Genomic DNA, 17547 nt, shown 5'->3' with positions numbered 1-17547 from the left:
TAACAGATTTACACTAGCTCCTAAATCCAACAAAGCATTCTCAATTGTGTGGTTCCCTATACTACATGAGATAGTGGGGGAGCCTGGGTCTTTGTATTTTAGAGGAATTTTATGTTGGAGTATAGAACTAACGTTTTCTGTTAAAAATGCCTTCTTTTGAACATGAATGTTTCTCTTTTTAGTACAAAAGTCTTTAAGAAACTTGGCATAAGATGAAACTTGTTTTATAGCATCAAGCAAAGGGATGTTAACACTTACCTATTTGAAGATTTCAAGAATCTCACCTGTGGATTTTTCCTTCTTTCCTTTAGCTAACTTCTGAGGAAATGGAGCTTTGGGAACATATTCTCGTGGGTTGGTTTCTTCTTTCTCTTCCGATGGTGAGTCCTCAACATTCACAGGTACAATTTGATTTTCTTTTGTCACCGGCATCTCCACTTTGTTGTCAACTTCTTTTCCTTTTCGCAAGGTCATGACTGCTTTGACATCTCCATGCTGTTGTGGTGAACTGGTACTTGCTTCATGTACTCCTTTAGGATTAGGCATTGGTTGACTTGGAAATTTACTTTTCTCAACAGTCATTGCCAAGGTCTGAATTGAAGAAGCAAGTTGTCCCACCATCTTCTCGAGGCTTGAAACTGATTGGGCTTGTGAGGTGAAGTCTGCTCTCAACTCATTTCGTAATCCATCAATGGTGCAGTTCTGTTGCTCAATCGTAGAGTGAGTAACATTCTTAAAATTCTAAAATGCATCCTTCCATGGTCTGGGTTGAGAATAGTTCTGGTTCTGATTGTATGGTTTAAATGGTGGCTGAAAGGCTTGAGGAATTTGAGGAACTGGTTGCATTGGTGGAGCTGGAGCTGCTGGTCCATTCTGTTGGAATCCTTGAGACCATGAAAAATTGGGGTGGTCTCTCCATCCAGGGTTATATGTGTTGGAGTATGGGTTGTAATTAGATGGCTTTCTCATTACACCTATGACATTGGCTTGATCTGAGTATGAGTCATGGTCATGTGGCTCTGTTAGTTTAGCAGTCGTTAACGATGCTATTTGTCGAGAGAGACCTTCAATTATCTCCTTGACTTCTTTAATTTCTGAACTTGACTCGCTAATTTGAACCTCATTTACTCCCTTAATTCTTCTAGTATTCCTGAGTGATCGACTCCGTTGTTGGGAATTATCCGCTTGTCGCTGGAAGAATTTCCAAATCTCTGATGTACTTTTTGACATTAGCTTTCCTCCACTTATTACCATTAGCCATTCTTGCACATTCGGCAATAATCCCTCCAAAAAGTATTGGCATTGGTGCCATTTCTCGTACCCATGATGTGGACACTTCAAGAGTAGCCCATTGAATCGCTCCCATGTTTCGAAAAACTGCTCGTCTTCTCTCTGGGTAAACTCTGAAATTTCCCTGCGAATAGCATTGGTTTTATGCACTGGGAAATATTTATTCAAAAATAGTTACCATTTATTCCCAAATGTAATACTATTAGCAGGCAATGTATTGAGCCATGAACGAGCTCTATCCTTTAAAGAAAATGGGAATAACCTAAGTTTAACATCATCATCTGAAAAATTCTCATATCTAAATATTTGACAAACAGCATGAAAATCATTCAAATGATTATATGGGTCCTCATTTTCTAGGCCATAGAATGTGAGGAGACAATTTAGCACACTAGGTTTTAGTTCAAAACTCCTAGCTACATTTGGATATCTTATACATGATGTGCTCAAATTAGCTAAGGGACTAAAATAGTCCTTAAATGGCCTCTCCTGTGGTGCTTGTAAATCCATTCCAAATTTATTTTTAACGTGCTTGTGTGTGTGAGGTATTTTTTCTAGTTCAAGGTCTATAGGTTCAAGATTAGGTAATAATGACCTACGACCATGCATACAAAGAACAAAAAATAAATGGGAACAAAATGAATAAAAATAAAGAAAAATGAGAAATTACGATACTAACCTTATCACGCTGTTACAACATTTCTATAAAAAAAACACTAAAACAAATAGGTGAAATAAATTAATTAAAAATAAATTAATAAGATAAACAAAAAATTACAAAGAAAAATAAATTAAAAATTAAATTACAGAATTTTAAAGAAGAGAAAAAGAAAAGAAATTATAACCTCTAAATGTAGATTAACTTTTTTTTTCTTTTTTTTTTATAAAAAAAATTACAAGAAAACAATTAAAAGAAATTATTCACAAAAATTATTTCTACGAATTAAAATAACTTACCTCCCCGGCAATGGCGCCAAAAACTTGTTGTGCAAATTTTATTGAACTCGCAAGTGCACGAATCTATTGTAGAATAGATTAATGGTGACGAGTGTTGATCCCACAAGGAGGTGGATTTTAATTATATGTCGAATTAATTTTGTATGAGGGTGGTTGGATTTATGGTGAAAGTGACTTAGATTATCCTAAAATTGGAATTGAAATGGAGAGAATAAATTGAAGAGAAATCTATTGAAATGACGTACTTGGATATCTGAATCCGTATCAACATGCACCATGGGCTAAATACTCCTTATTAATGCTAATTAAATCATGAGGGGGGAATCCACACCTCATGAACCACACTCTAATCAATATGGTGCTAAGGGCTTATCGTGCCAAATAATAATAACCTTGTACTAGAGAGCCGGTGAAACCAAGGCGGTATCTAGACAAGATTATTATTATTTGTCGACGAGAAGTCAAAACATCCACAAAAACTAGAGGGGAAGAGAAAATAAATTTACCAAATAAAGCCCATGACACATGTTGAGACTTCACCTTCAACCCAAGCTTGAAAGAAAATTAGCTACTCATAATTGAACTAAGGGCAAAAAGGAAATTTATTAAAATACATAGAAAATACAAGATGGAGAGGGAATTACAGAAAATGGAGTCCAAAAATGGATTCAGAGATATCAAATTAGGGGGGGAGGCCCCATTTTTATAGATACATTAAGTAAATCATGGCCATCGGATTAAAAATAGTCTGGACGCTCAGGATTTCGCCACTTCATCAGTCAACAGTACGCGGTTTGAATAGTAGCATGGTTTGACCCGGCTTGAACAATGACACGGTTTGGTTGAAAATAATCATGTGTAATGCATGTACCGTACGCGAGATTTTTGGTCTAATGATATGCTACCACGTCACCATCAACAGTACATAAGAATTTTAGTCCAACAGGATCGTGACACCTCATCAGTCAATGCCACATCATCGGTCAATGCCACTTCATCGGTCAATGCCACATCATCGATCTGTCAATGTGAACAGTAACGTAGACAGTACCGTACATGTGAACAATGCCATTTTTCCTTTTATGTTCCTCTTAAGGTTTTCGACCGTCCTGAGTTCAAAAGTGATGTCCGCTTTGCCGTCTGATCTCTCGTTCATTGTGAAATGACTATGATGCCCCTAAAATACATAAAATACTTAATTATAATACAACACACATAATTAAATGACAAGAAATTTAAATACATAAAAGTAGGAATGTTAGTGGAACTTGAAGTGTAAAATGACAATTTTCTCCTTTATAAATATACATTTTCTAACACTCAACAGACACCTCCCGGTATAGCTCGTGATGATCGTGTGTGGCATAAGCGGCTACTATCCCATGATCACCTCGAAAGGGCTCCTCGATGTAGCCTCGATCCACTGCAAGTTGTATAAAAATTGGGCCACGTCCAACAACTTCGCCCAATCATGCTGGTTGGCGCTTATGAAATGTCGCAAGCACTACTCCAACAAGGCATTCACTCTCTCTGTTTGCCCGTCGGTTTGTAGATGAAATCTCATAGAGAAGTGCAACGCCGACCACATGAGCTTGAACAACTCAGTCCAAAACCTCCTCGTAAACCAACTGTTACGGTCACTAATGATGGATTTCGAAAGTCCCCAATACTTCACCATGTGCTTAAAGAAAAGCTTGGCCCTGTCCTCCGCGGTGCACTCCTTCGGGGCGGGAATGAAAGTGGTATATTTCGAGAATCTATCCACCACTTCAATAATAGTTGCAAACCCCTCCGATTTCGGAAGACAAGTGATGAAATCCATCGATATACTCTCCCATGGTCAATCCAGAATGGGCAGTGGCTCAACCAACCCCGCGAGACATGGTTGCTCTACTTTGTCTTACTGGCACACTAAGCACATCCGCATGAACTGCTCCACCTCATCCCGCATCTGAGGCCAATAGTATGCCGACTCAAGCAATGCCCGTGTCTGCCTTTATCCTGGGTGTCCAGCCCACTTTGTTTCATGACACTCCTTAATCAAGTTCCGCCGCAAGTTTCCCCACTTTGGAACATAGACACGCCGTCCCTTGGTGTATAAAAGGTCATTATCGACCTAAAACCTCTTTGATTTTCCTTGTTGCATGAGAGAAACTAGCTGTTTGGCCAATGGATCATGCTTCGTTCCCTCCTTGATGAGTGCAAGAAGCTCTCCTTGTATCCAACTCATGGCAGCAAGCTTGGCCCTCCGAATCAAGGTGTCCGCTACCAAATTAGCCTTTCCTGGCTGATACTCCAGTACGTAGTCAAATTCAGCCAAGAAATCTTGCCATCTCGCCTGTTTTAGACTCAACTTCTTTTGGCTTTGAAAGTAACTAGTGGGCACATTGTCCGTTTTCACCACGAACTTGGACCCAAGCAAGTAGTGCCTCCATGTGCGCAAACAGTGCACTACCGCAATCATCTTCTTTTCTTGTATCGTGTACCGCTGCTCTGTATCGTTGCCTTTTTGGCACTCAAAGGCTATTGGATGCTCGGCCTGCATCAACACACCTCCAATAGCAAAATCGAAAGCATCAGTGTGTACCTCAAATGGTAAGTCATGGTTTGGCAGCACTAGTACTGGCTCTTTTGTTACGACATTCTTGAGGCCATTGAAGGCTTGCTGGCTCCTTTCATTCCATTCCCACTTGGTAGTCTTCTTGAGCAAATCAGTGAATGGTGCAGCAATGGCGGAATAGCCCCTAATGAACCCCCAATAGTAGTTGGCGAGGCCAAAGAAAGAGTGCAACTCGATCACCTTTGTGGGTGGCTTCTATTCGGTAATGGCTCGGACTTTGGCCTTGTCCATGAGCAACGTCTCATCTCTGATTTTGTGGCCAAGAAAATCAACCTCCGGTTTTGTGAACAAACACTTCTCCTGCTTCATATACAGCTAATTGTCCCGTAACACCCCGAATACGACCCGCAAGTGCTCAACATATTCCGCCAAGGTATTACTATAGACCACGATGTCATCGATATACACCACCAGAAACTGATCAAGGTATGGCTGGAATATGCGGTTTATGAGCATGAAAATTGTGGCTGGAGTGTTGGTGAGGCCGAAAGGCATGACCTTGAACTCGTACGCCCCATATCTCGTCACACAAGCGGACTCCGACTCATCTCCCGCCGTAATCCGTACTTGGTGGTATCCCGACCTAAGGTCAAGTTTGGAGAAGTACTTGGCTCGTCCAAGTTGGTCGAACAAGTCTGCAATCAATGGAATGGGATATTTGTTCTTCATGGTCACCTTGTTGAGGGCCCGGTAGTCGATACATAGTCGAAGTGAGCCATCATGCTTCTGTTGGAGCAGCACCAATGCCTTGTATGGTGCTTTCGAGGGCTGGATATATCTTGGCTCCAGCAACTCCTTAATTTACTTTCGCAACTCCTCTAGCTCTGGTGGAGACATGTGGTAAGGTGCTCATGCAGGTGGCTTAGCACTCGGCTCTAGCTCAATCTTGTGGGCTACTTCCCTTCATGGCGGCAACTGTTTTGGCAACTCAGGTGGCATCACGTCCCTAATATGCCTGAAGGACTTGGCCTACCACCTTCGGTATGGGCTCTATGGCCATAGCTTCCTTTCTATCATCGACCTCATGAATGGTGGTGATAAATGTGTCCTGGTAGTGTGGCCTTACTCATGGTCAGGACCATGCATAGGGCACCGCATTGAACTGTCACAAAAATTCCATGCCCAAAACAAGTGTAAAATCATCCAAAGGTACAATAGAGAAATTAGCCTTACCTAGCCAAAGGCCTAGGTGTAGCTCCACATCTCATGCTACTCCGCTAAGTGGTTTGGCCTCCGAATTCACTGTCTTTGAATCCAAGCCGCTTGGCTTCATCCACCTTGATAAAGTTGTGGGACGCTCCCGTGTCAATCAAGGCTTGGGCTCGCTTTCTGTTGATTGTAGCCTCGACGTCCATGAGCGACTTGGCCTCCACCTTGGATGGAATTGACTGGGCATTTAGCGCATTGAAGAGTTGAAGACAACTTATATTTGCAGCGTCGGCTGGTGGTGCCTCTGGTTGCTTCTCCCCAGTCTCGCTAAACATGGCGTTAAAAGCCTTTTTCTTTAGACAACCACGCACCCAATGGTCCTCATCACAAAGGAAGCAATTGTGTTTACGTTTGGCCTCCTTCTTGCCATCCTTCGGACCATCCTTCGGGCCATCCTTCTTTTGTGGCTTATCCTTGCCATCATGGTGCGGCTTATCTCCCTTCGCTCTCCCACCTTTGCCATGCTGCGGCTTATCATTTTTCTTCGGGTTGGACGACTCACCCTTCTGGAATTTCGCAAGCATGTTCGCCTCGGTAAGGGCTGTCGAGATGTCATTCACTTGGCACCATTGCAACTCCCGTTGTGCCCATGGTTGGAGTCCCTCCATGAAGTTGAACAACAAGTCAGCCGTGTTCATGTTGTCGATTTGAAGCATGAGCTTCGAAAAATCATCGACATACTTCGAGATAGGCCCGTGTGATTCAGCTCTCACATTTTCTTGTGAGCCTCATACGCCACATTCCTTGGATAGAATTGCTTCTTGAGCTCACACTTCAGCAAGTCCCATGTGTTGATGATGTACGTCTCGCACACAATCTCCGCATGCTTCCGGTGCCACCAAGCAGTCGCATGATCCTTAAGGTACTCGGTCACAATGTTCACTTTCTCTTGCTCACCTTGGATGTTGGTGGCCTCGAAGTACCTCTCTATGGACCATAGGAGGTTCTCGATCTCCTGATCATCCTGCCTGCCCCTGTGCCTCATTGGCCTCGGAACCTCAACCCTCATTGGAGGTGCGACATTGGTGTTGAGCACCCCACCGGCTACCGCCTTCTTGCAAAGCGCCCAATCTGTCTTGGTCTCTTCAAGGCCCACGTGAAGCTCCTTCACTTGAGCCCTTAGCGCCTCAATAGAGTTCATGACCACCACTTGGAACTCCTCAAGGCTTTGGCATTGCGCCACCACATCTTGGCTTAGATTGCCCATCTGCTCACCAACATCATCCGCTTCCTCCATCTTTTACTCAAATATCTCAAAGTGCTCCTTAATCTCAGTGAAGGCAATCTCCACACAGACAACCCGATTCTCCATGGCATTGAGCAAGTCCACTGACTTCTCTTTGTTGTTCTTCCCCTTCTTCGCATTGGAGTTAGGCTCCCTCCCCCTTTAGTTATCATGAGTGAGTTCCGACATCCTTCCTTTTAAACCATGCAACTATCCACGAGTGTAAATGGCTCTAATACCAACTGTCATGGCTCGGTTTTGTCCCACGATTTTTCGTGCGACATTAAGTTCCAAATTCGTACTCTCTTGGCCTAAGTCAACCTCACACTCAAATTCGTTGCTGGATTCAAAAACTGGAATGAGTATTCACTTTAACTCACCAAAGATGGGAGGAAAGGATTTGTATTGATCAATAAAATATTTACAAGGCTATGTGCACTGGAAATTGTATATTGCTTGTGATGTCTTGGCCAAATTAGGCCCTCTCCTATATATAGAGTACAAGGGAGTGGGTTATTGCACAACTACCACATACCACCTACCCATATTAAGTACATAGAAAATATATGCACACTAGATAAGTCTCCATGGCTCTAGAATTATCCATGAGCCAGGCCATGTTGGAGGCTTAGGCCATGACACTAGGCATTAACCGATGATGTGACATTGATTGATGACATGGTATTAATTCATGATGTGACAACATCATACTAGACCGATGATGTGGCAGCATATTAATAGACCGAATCATAGCCTTGATGATGTGTTCCAGCCAATCAGAAGCTAGCCCTGGTGAAAACAATCCTAAGTGTCCAAATTGTTTTTATTTGATGACCATGATTTAACAATTGTATCAATAAATAAGGGGCTACCCCCTAATTCGATAGCTCTGAATCCAAATTTGAGCTCTATTTTGTGTAATTCTCACTATTTCTTGTGTTTTCTACGTATTTGAATAAAATTATTATTTTATCCCTAGTTCAATTATGAGTGGCTAATTTAAATTCAAGCTTAGATTGAAAGTGAAGCCTCAATATGATCTATAGGCTTTGGTAAGTTTACTTTCTCTCTCTGTTTTATATGGACATTTTTGACTTATTATTGACAGACAATAATAATCTCGTCTAGATTTGTGCAAGATCATTAGAGTTTGACATGATGAGCACTTTACACTACATATATTAGCGGGAAGTCCCTTTTCTTATTAGTTGTTCATCTTGACTCAGTATTGACAAAGATGCATCTAAATTATTTAGTGGACAGTCTTGCTATATTGTCGACAATAGAATTATTATCACCTGGCATAGTGTGTTCATAACACCATATTTAACAAAAGATTATTCCCCGAGGCACAATGAGCACTTTATACCATATCTACCAGAATGTGAATTATGAGGAGTGCAAATACCACCTTCATAAATTAATTGGAACTAAAAACGAATATTAAGCCCATGGTGAAGTGTTAAGTGTGAATTCAAATATTCAAATGTTCCATTTATATTGCTTCATCATTAATTTATTCCCCTTATTTTTTTTAATATTGCTTGAAAGTCACATCTAACAAATTTAGAAAAAAAAAATTGGAAAATTAACCCTGCACATGATTAAATCTACCTCAATGTGAGATCGACGTTCATCACCAAAAATATATACTACATTAGATTTGTGCGTTTGCGAGTTTAATAAAATTTGTAGAAAAAATATTTGGCATCGTTGCCGGAGAGGTAAGTCATTTTAATTTGCAGAGTTAATTTTCTTAGTAAATATTGTGTAAACAATTTTGTTGTGCAGGTTTTGAGTGTGTTTTCATAATAAGTGTGTAACATCATGATATAGTTAGTAGTGTAACTTCTCCTCTCTATTATTTTCATTAGTTTTGTCTTTAATTTTTACATGTTCTTTGCATGCACGGTCGAATGTCACAATCACATGATCTAGAGCCTGTAGACCTTGAACTAGAAAAAAAAACATTTTGCATGCATAGACGTATTATATCAAAAGTTAAAATTGAGGGTAAACTTAAAATGGATTTGGATCAACAACCATTTAAGGCTTATTTCAATCCATTGACTAATTTGAGCACATTATGCATAAGACATTCAAATGTAGTTGTTAAGAGTTTTGAGTTAAAACCTAGTGTGCTAGATTTAAAACCTAGTGTGCTAGATTATCTCCTATCATTTTATAGCCTAGAAAACGAAGACCTATACAATCATTTGAATGATTGTCATTTTGTTTGCCAAACTTTTAAATATGAAAATTTTTTAGAAGAAGATGTTAAGCTTAGATTGTTTCCATTCGCTCTAAAGGATAGAGCTCGTTCTTGGTTCAATACATTGCCTAGTAATAGTATCACATTATGGAAACAAATGTTAACTAAATTTTTTAATAAATACTTCCCAGTGCATAAAACCAACACTATTCGCAGGAAAATCTCAAAGTTTACTCAAGGAGAAGACGAGCAATTTTTCAAAGTATGGAATGATTCAAACAACTACTCTTGAAGTGTCCACAACATAAATACGAGAAATGACACCAATGTCAATACTTCTTTGAGGAACTATTGTCACATGTGTAAGAATAACTAATGGCAATAAGTGGAAGAGAACTAATGTCTAAAAGCGCATTAAAAATTTGAGATTTCTTCTAGCGACAACCAGATAATTCCCAATAACAAAGCTGATCATTTAGAAATATGAAAAAAAATCAAGGGAGTCAATAAGGTCCATGTTGATGAATCGAGATTGGATATCAAGGAAGTCAAAGGACTTTCTTGCCAAATAGCATTATTAACGACTGCCAAATCAATAGAGTCACATGCCTATAATCAATTTGACCATGACTCATACTAAATCAAGCCAATGCTACTAATGTGATGAGAAAGTAGTCGAACTACAACCTTACTCCAATACTCACAATCTTAGATAGAGAGGCCATCCCAATTTTTCATAGTCTCATGAATTCTAACAGAACGAAATAACAGCTCTATCTCCACCAGCACCAGTATGAACAGTTCACCAAGCTCCTTAAATCTCTCAACTACCATTTAGACAACATAATTAGAATCAGGGCTATTTATAAGCAAACCACAGAAAGCGGCGCTCTAAAATTAAAAAAAAATTTGATTCACTTTGTCATGGAACAAAAAAACCTCAACATTGATGAGCTGTAGAATGAGATGAGACTCGGCAAAAATTCATAAGCCCAATTGATTTCGAACCTCGAAAAGATAGTGGTCAATAGGCTTCTTTAGTTTAAACCTTGGTAATAACCGTTGAGAAAGGCAATTTCCCAAGCCAGCCAATACCTAATCCTAAAGGAATACATGAAGTTAATGCTAGTTTGTCCTAACAGCGTGAACATGTTAAAGCTATCACGATCTAGTGAAAAGGAAAAGAAGTTGAGAACAAAGTGGAGATGCCAGTGAAAAAGACAAATCAAGTTATGCCTTTACACACAGAAGAATCATCATCAAAGGAGAGAAAAGAAAATAGTCCATGAGAATACATCCTTAAAGCCCCATTCCCTTAGAAGTTAGCTAAAGCGAGAAAGGAAATTCCGCAAGTGAGATTATGGAGATCCCAAAATAGGTATGTGTTAACATCCTTTTACTTGACAGTATAAAACAAATGCCCTTATGCCATGTTTCTTAAAGACTTTTGCACTAAAAAGAGAAGTATTTATGTTCAAAATAAAGCCTTTTTAATAGAGAACAATAGTTCTGTATGCCGACACAAAATTCTTCCAAAATTAAAAGACCTAGGCTCCCATACTATCTCATATAGTATTAAGAACCATATATTTGAAAATTCTTTGTGAACTTAGGAGTTAGTGTAAATATTTTGCTTTACTTAATATTTATGAAAATTGGATTGAGACAATTACAATCAGCTCTAGTTGTGTTGCAACTTCCAGATCGATCCATGAAAATACCTTGCAGTATTATAGAGGACGTGCTTATCTAGGTAGACAAGTTTTTTTTTTTTTTTGGTGTCCTGTTGACTTTAATTGTGATTGACATTTAACCAGTGCAGGATTCGAAGAAGCACATCCTTATTATTCTAGGTCATCTTTTCTTGGCAACTGTTGATGTACACATTTAATGCAGGACTAGAAATATATAGTTGTCCTTTGGCAATATGACTATAGAGTTGAATATCTTTAACATCGCTAAGCTACCTCGTGATAGAGATAAATTAGATATGGATTTAATTGAAAAATTACTTGATCATACTTTTCCTTCTACTATGAGTGATGACCATTTACAAATATGTTTAACCCACTTTTGTTTAGATTTTAATGTTAACAGATCAGTTGACGAGGTTAATGCCTTACTCTATTCATCACCATCCATAGATAGTAATAAATGGAAGTTAAGGATAGAGCAACTAGCACCAACGGGGAGGAAACCTAGCCTATCATCAGAATCACCACTTAAGCTCGAGCTCAACTTGTTACTCGATACTTTGGAGTATGCAATTCTTGGTAAATGAAAACACTTTGCTAGAAATCATTTCATCTTCTCTTGATAACAAGTAAAAAAGTAAGTTGTTGGGTATTTTAAGATAGCATAAAGAGGCATTAGAATGGATTATAGCGACATAAAAAACATAAACCCAGTATATTGAATATATTATATTCACCGTGAAAAAATTGCTAAACCTACTAAAGAATTACAATGTCGGCTAAATCTTAACATGAAAGAAGTCGTTAGAGTTGAAGTTCTTAAACTATTAGATGCAAGTGTCATTTAACTCATTTCTGATAGTTCATGGTTTAGTCATGTGCACTGACATCGATAATGAATTAATACTCATTAGAGCAATTATAAGGTGCTTCATATGCATTGATTATAGGAAATTGAATACTATCACACATAAAGATCATTTTTCTTTACCATTTATTGATAAAATGCGTGATAGATTAGCATGACATGAATTACTAGATGGCTACTCAGGACATAACTAGATCCTTATAGCACAAAAGGATTAAGAGAAAACCATTTTCACTTGTATTCTTGGCACTTTTGTATATAGAAGAACATTATTTATAGTATGTAATGCACTGTCACATTTGAATGATGTATGTTAAGCATTTTTTTGATATGCTCAAAAAATTTCTTGAAGTCTTTATGGATGACTTTTTTTTTGTGACTCATTTGATCAGTATTTGCATCATCTAACATTAGTTCTACAAAGATGTATAGAGAAGAATTCAGTCGTGAACTAAGAAAGTGTCATTTTATGGTAAAATAAGGTATTGTCCTCGGTCACATCATTTCGAACAAAAGTATTGAGGTTGAAAAATACAAGGTAGATCTCATTTCTAATCTTTTATTTCTCAAAATATTTAGAGAAGTAAGATATTTCCTTGAGCATGCTGGTGTTTATATGCATTTCATTAAAGATTTTAGCAAGATTTTTAGACCCTTATGCAATTTACTTGCTAAGGATGTACCTTTCATCTTTGATGATTTATGTCTTGAGGTATTTGAAAAGGCAAAGCAGTTATTAACCCCATCACCCATCATTTAGCCCTAAACTGAAACTTACCTTTTTAGTTCTCCATGTCATTTACTATGAAGAGTATTAGGATGAAAAGTTGATCGAATTCCCCATATTATTTACTATGCTGGCATGATATTGAATGATGCACTATTGAATTACTCAACCACTGAAAAATAAGTGCCACTAGTAGTGACTGCATTACAAAGTTTTTTATCTTCTCTCATAGTATGTAAAATAATTGTGCTTACAGATCATGCTACTCTTAAATATCTTTTTATAAAGAAATATGCAAAATCCAGACTAATTCGCATGGTGCTACTTTTGCAAGAATTTGACCTTGAGTTCAAAGATAAGAAATGTGCAGAAAATGTGGTGGCATATCATCTTTCTTGCCTCAATTTTGACACAATTACAGAACCCTTATCATTGAATGAATCATTTCTAGATAAACAACTTGTTACATGTTAACTTCCATGGTATTATCATGGTATGCTGATATAGTTAACTATCTTGTTACATGTTAACTTCCAGAGCATTGGGCTAAGAAGAACAAAGCCAAACTTTTTACAGAATTGACATTTGTGCCATTTTTTGTAACCATGATGTGGACACTTCAAGAAGAGCTTGATGAATCGCTCCTATACTTTGAAAAATTGCTCGTCTTCTCTCTGAGTAAACTCTAAGATTTCCTTGCGAATAGCATTGGTTTTATGCATTTGGAAGTATTTATTTAAAAATTTAGTCACCTTTTGTTCCAATGATGGGATACTATTAATAGGTAATGTATTAAATCAAGAACGAGCTATATTTTTTAGAGAAAATGGAAACAATCTAAGCTTAACATGTTCATCTAAAAAAAATTCATATTTAAAAGTTTGGCAAATAGCATAAAAAGTGTTCAAATAATTGTATGGATCTTCATTTCTAAGCATAAAATGATGTGAGACAATTTAGCACATTAGATTTTAACTCGAAACTCATGGCAACTACATTTGGGTATCTTATGCATGAAGTGCTCAAATCAGCTAATGGATTGAAGTAATCCTTAAATGGCCTCTCTTATGATACTTACAACTAATGTTTTATAATTCCATTTCAATTTTATCCGCAATTTTATCCTGTGATGCAATGTATCTTTGTGTGCGAAGTGTCTATCCTAATTCAAGGTCTATAAGGTCTAGATCATTTAATTGTGACCTTTGACCATGCATGCAAAAAAAAGTAAAAATCAAGACTAATGAAAATAAAGAGAGGAGAAGTACTGACCATATCACGCTATTACACACTCAAAACCTATGTACAAAGTTATTTACACAATATTTACAGAGAAAATTAACTCTACCAATTAAAATGACTTACCTCCCTAACAACAGCGCTAAAAACATATTGTGCAAATTTGATTGTGCTTCTAAGCACATGAATTTATAATAGTATAGATTTATGGTGACGAGTATCAATCCTACGAAGAGATAGATTTCATCATATGTAGGATTAATTTTCCAAGTTTGTTTGTGAATTGGTTGGATGTGATGTTTTAACAGTACCAAGAGCAAAAAAAAAAAAAAAAGGAACAAACTAAAAATGAAACAATGCAATGAAGCACTTGAATCTCTAGATTCACATTCAACGCTTTACCATGGGCTTAATATTCATTTTTAGCTCCAAATAATTTATAGGGCCATTTCTACTCCTCATAAGTCTCATGTTAACTTATATGTTTAATGATTTTAATGATAACAAACAAGTTTTAAATTGATAAGTCTGAAAATTTTATTAATCGGATCATAATCTTTAAGCCATATAATATTCGAAGCATAGAATAATCTTCTGGAAATAAAAGGATAACTGTTGATAACTAAACACCATAAGGATTTATTAAGGTTAAATAAAATCTAAGAAAAAGGTGAACTGTTTATTAGAAAACAACAAACCGATAGTATTCCAAAATGTAACAATTTATAACAGTGAACCGTTTATAAATAACGGTAATCCAATTGCATTCCAGAGAGTGTGTTTCGACATAGCGGTAATCTAATTGCATTCTAGAGAGCAAGTTTCAGATAACGACAAATCGTTTATTGATAACGGTAAACCGATAACAGTCCATAGAGCAATCATCTTTCAAATGGTAAATCGTTTATGTCAAACGCATAACCGATATCTTTGGACAGGATTCTGGAGCAATAACGATAATCTGACATTTTGATAATAATGATCCGATAAATGTAAAACGGCGATCTGATTGTGAACAATGGCTAGTTTTCAGCTCCATCTATAAAATGGCTCAATCAAATTCAAACAAAATGAGATCCAACCGTTATCATTAAGCCTGCTATTGAGTATACAACCATTATTGAGCTTTAGACTTGTTCATGTTTCATTCATTCACACATTGAGCTATTATTTGTAATCGGACACATTGTATGAGAGAAACTTTATTTGTAATCTTTATTTTTGAGTGATTGTCAGTGTTGATACACTTGGGTTGAGAGATTTGGGATAATCTATATTCGTAAAGGTTAATTGACACCTGTGTAGTCAATTGTAAAAGTTCTTGAAGCCTTGGAGGCTTGGATAGTGGAATCCTCAAGCCCAATGAGTTTGGAGGCGTGGATGTAGGCGGGGTTTGCCGAACCACGTAAAACTCTTTGTGTTTGAATCTCTCTTCCCTTATCTCTTTACATTTTGATTGGTTTATTTATTATTGTTTTGAATTTGTTTAAGATTTGCATTAAGTTTTGTTCAAGCATTTCATAATTTTTTCTAGGAACCCAATTCACCTACCTCTTGGGTTGCCTAGTTAGTATTTCATTTGGTATCAGAGCAAGGTGCTCTTGTTTAGACTTAACCGTCTAGAGTAAAAGATCCATGGCTACCCAAAATGATTCAACTTTTAGGGAAGGACAGTCCACAACTAGACCATCATTCTTTGATGGTACTGACTACCCATATTAGAAAATTAGGATGAAAATTTATTTGCAAGCTTTAGATTATGAAATTTGGGAAGTGTTTTGTGATGATCCATTCATGCCTATGACTAAAAAGGAAGTAGGAGATGATATTTCAAAACCTTTAAGTCAATGGAGTGAGTTAGAAAAGAAAAAGATACCTTTAAGCTCCAAGGCAATGAATGCTTTGTTTTGTGCTCTTGATAAGAAAGAATTTTATAGTGTCTAGTTGTGAGAGTGTTCAAGAAATATGGAACAAACTTGAAGTTGTCTATGAAGGGACAAATCAAGTTAAAGAGTCTAAATTTAGTAGATACACTCAACAATATAAATTATTCCAAATGAAGCAAAAAGAGAGTGTGTATTCTATGTATACTAGATTTGCGGACATAGTGAACACTCTAGGAGCCCTAGGGAAAACTTTTTCGAATAGCGAGAAAATTAAGAAAATTATTAGGTCACTACCAAGGGAATAGAGACCTAAGAAGACTGTCATTAAAGAAGCCAAAGATTTAAATACTTTACTTATTGATGATTTGATTGGTTCTCTTATTTCATATGAGGAAGATGTTGAGTATTAGAAAATGTATATTTATAAAGGAGAAAATCATCATTTTACACTTCAAGTTTTACTAACACCCTTACTTTTATGTATTTAAACTTCTTGTCATTTAATTATGTGTGTTGTATTATAATTAAGTATTTTATGTATTTTAGGGGCATCATAGTCATTTCACAATGAACGAGAGATCAGACGGCAAAACGGACATCACTTTTGAACTTAGGACGGTCGAAAACCTTAGGAGGAACATAAAAGCAAAAATGACATTGTTCACATGTACGGTACTATTCACAAGTACGGTACTGTCTACGTTACTGTTCACATTGACGGATCGATAACGTGGTATTGACCGATGATGTGGCATTGACTGATGAGGTGTCATGATCTTGCTGGACTAAAAATCTTATGTACTGTTGATGGTGACGTGGTAGCATATCAGTGGACCAAAAATCTCGCGTACGGTACATGCATTACACAGGATTATTTTCAACCAAACCGCGTCACTGTTCAAGCCGGGTCAAACTATGTTACTGTTCAAACCGCGTGGTCAAACCGCGTACTGTTGATTGATGACATGGCGCAATCCTGAGCGTCCAAAACTGCTTTTAATCCGATGACCATGATTTACTCAATGTATCTATAAAAAGGGGGCCTCTCCCCCTAATTTGATATCTCTGAATCCATTTTTTGGGCTCCATTTTCTGTAATTCTTTCTTCATTTTGTATTTTCTACGTATTTTAATAAATTCTCATTTTGCCCCTAGTTCAATTATGAGTAGCTAATTTTCTTTCAAGCTTGGGTTGAAGGTGAAGTCTCAACATGTGTCGTGGACTTTATTTAGTAAATTTATTTTCTCTTTCCCTCTAGTTTTTGTGAATGTTTTGACTTCTCGTCGACAAATAATAATAATCTTGTCTAGATACCGCCTTGGTTTCACCGGCTCTCTAGTATAAGGTTATTATTATTTAGCACGATAAGCCCTTAGCACCATATTGATTAGAGTGTGGTTCATGAGGTGTGGATTCCTCCTTCATGATTTAATTGACATTAATAATGAATATTTAGCCCATGGTGCATGTTGATACGGATCCAGATACCCAAGTGTTTCAATTTAATAGATTTTTACTTCAATTTATTCTTGTCATTTTAATTCGAATTTTAGGATAATCCAAATCATTTTCACCACAAATCCAACCACCCATTTAGAAAATTAATTCTACATATAATT

The 17547-nt window shown here is 37.2% G+C and overlaps 1 non-coding gene across 1 annotated transcript; it reads left to right on the top strand.

Moving 5' to 3' along the window:
• The first annotated feature begins 1318 nt into the window (after positions 1–1318).
• Positions 1319–1422, top strand: LOC127899527 (small nucleolar RNA R71). The gene has a single exon (XR_008051404.1). It is a non-coding gene; the product is annotated as a small nucleolar RNA R71 (small nucleolar RNA).
• Positions 1423–17547: the final 16125 nt, after the last annotated feature.

This window comes from Citrus sinensis, chromosome 8 (assembly GCF_022201045.2).
Source record: "Citrus sinensis cultivar Valencia sweet orange chromosome 8, DVS_A1.0, whole genome shotgun sequence".
NCBI lineage: Eukaryota > Viridiplantae > Streptophyta > Magnoliopsida > Sapindales > Rutaceae > Citrus > Citrus sinensis.
This window is presented reverse-complemented; position numbering and strand designations above follow the sequence as displayed.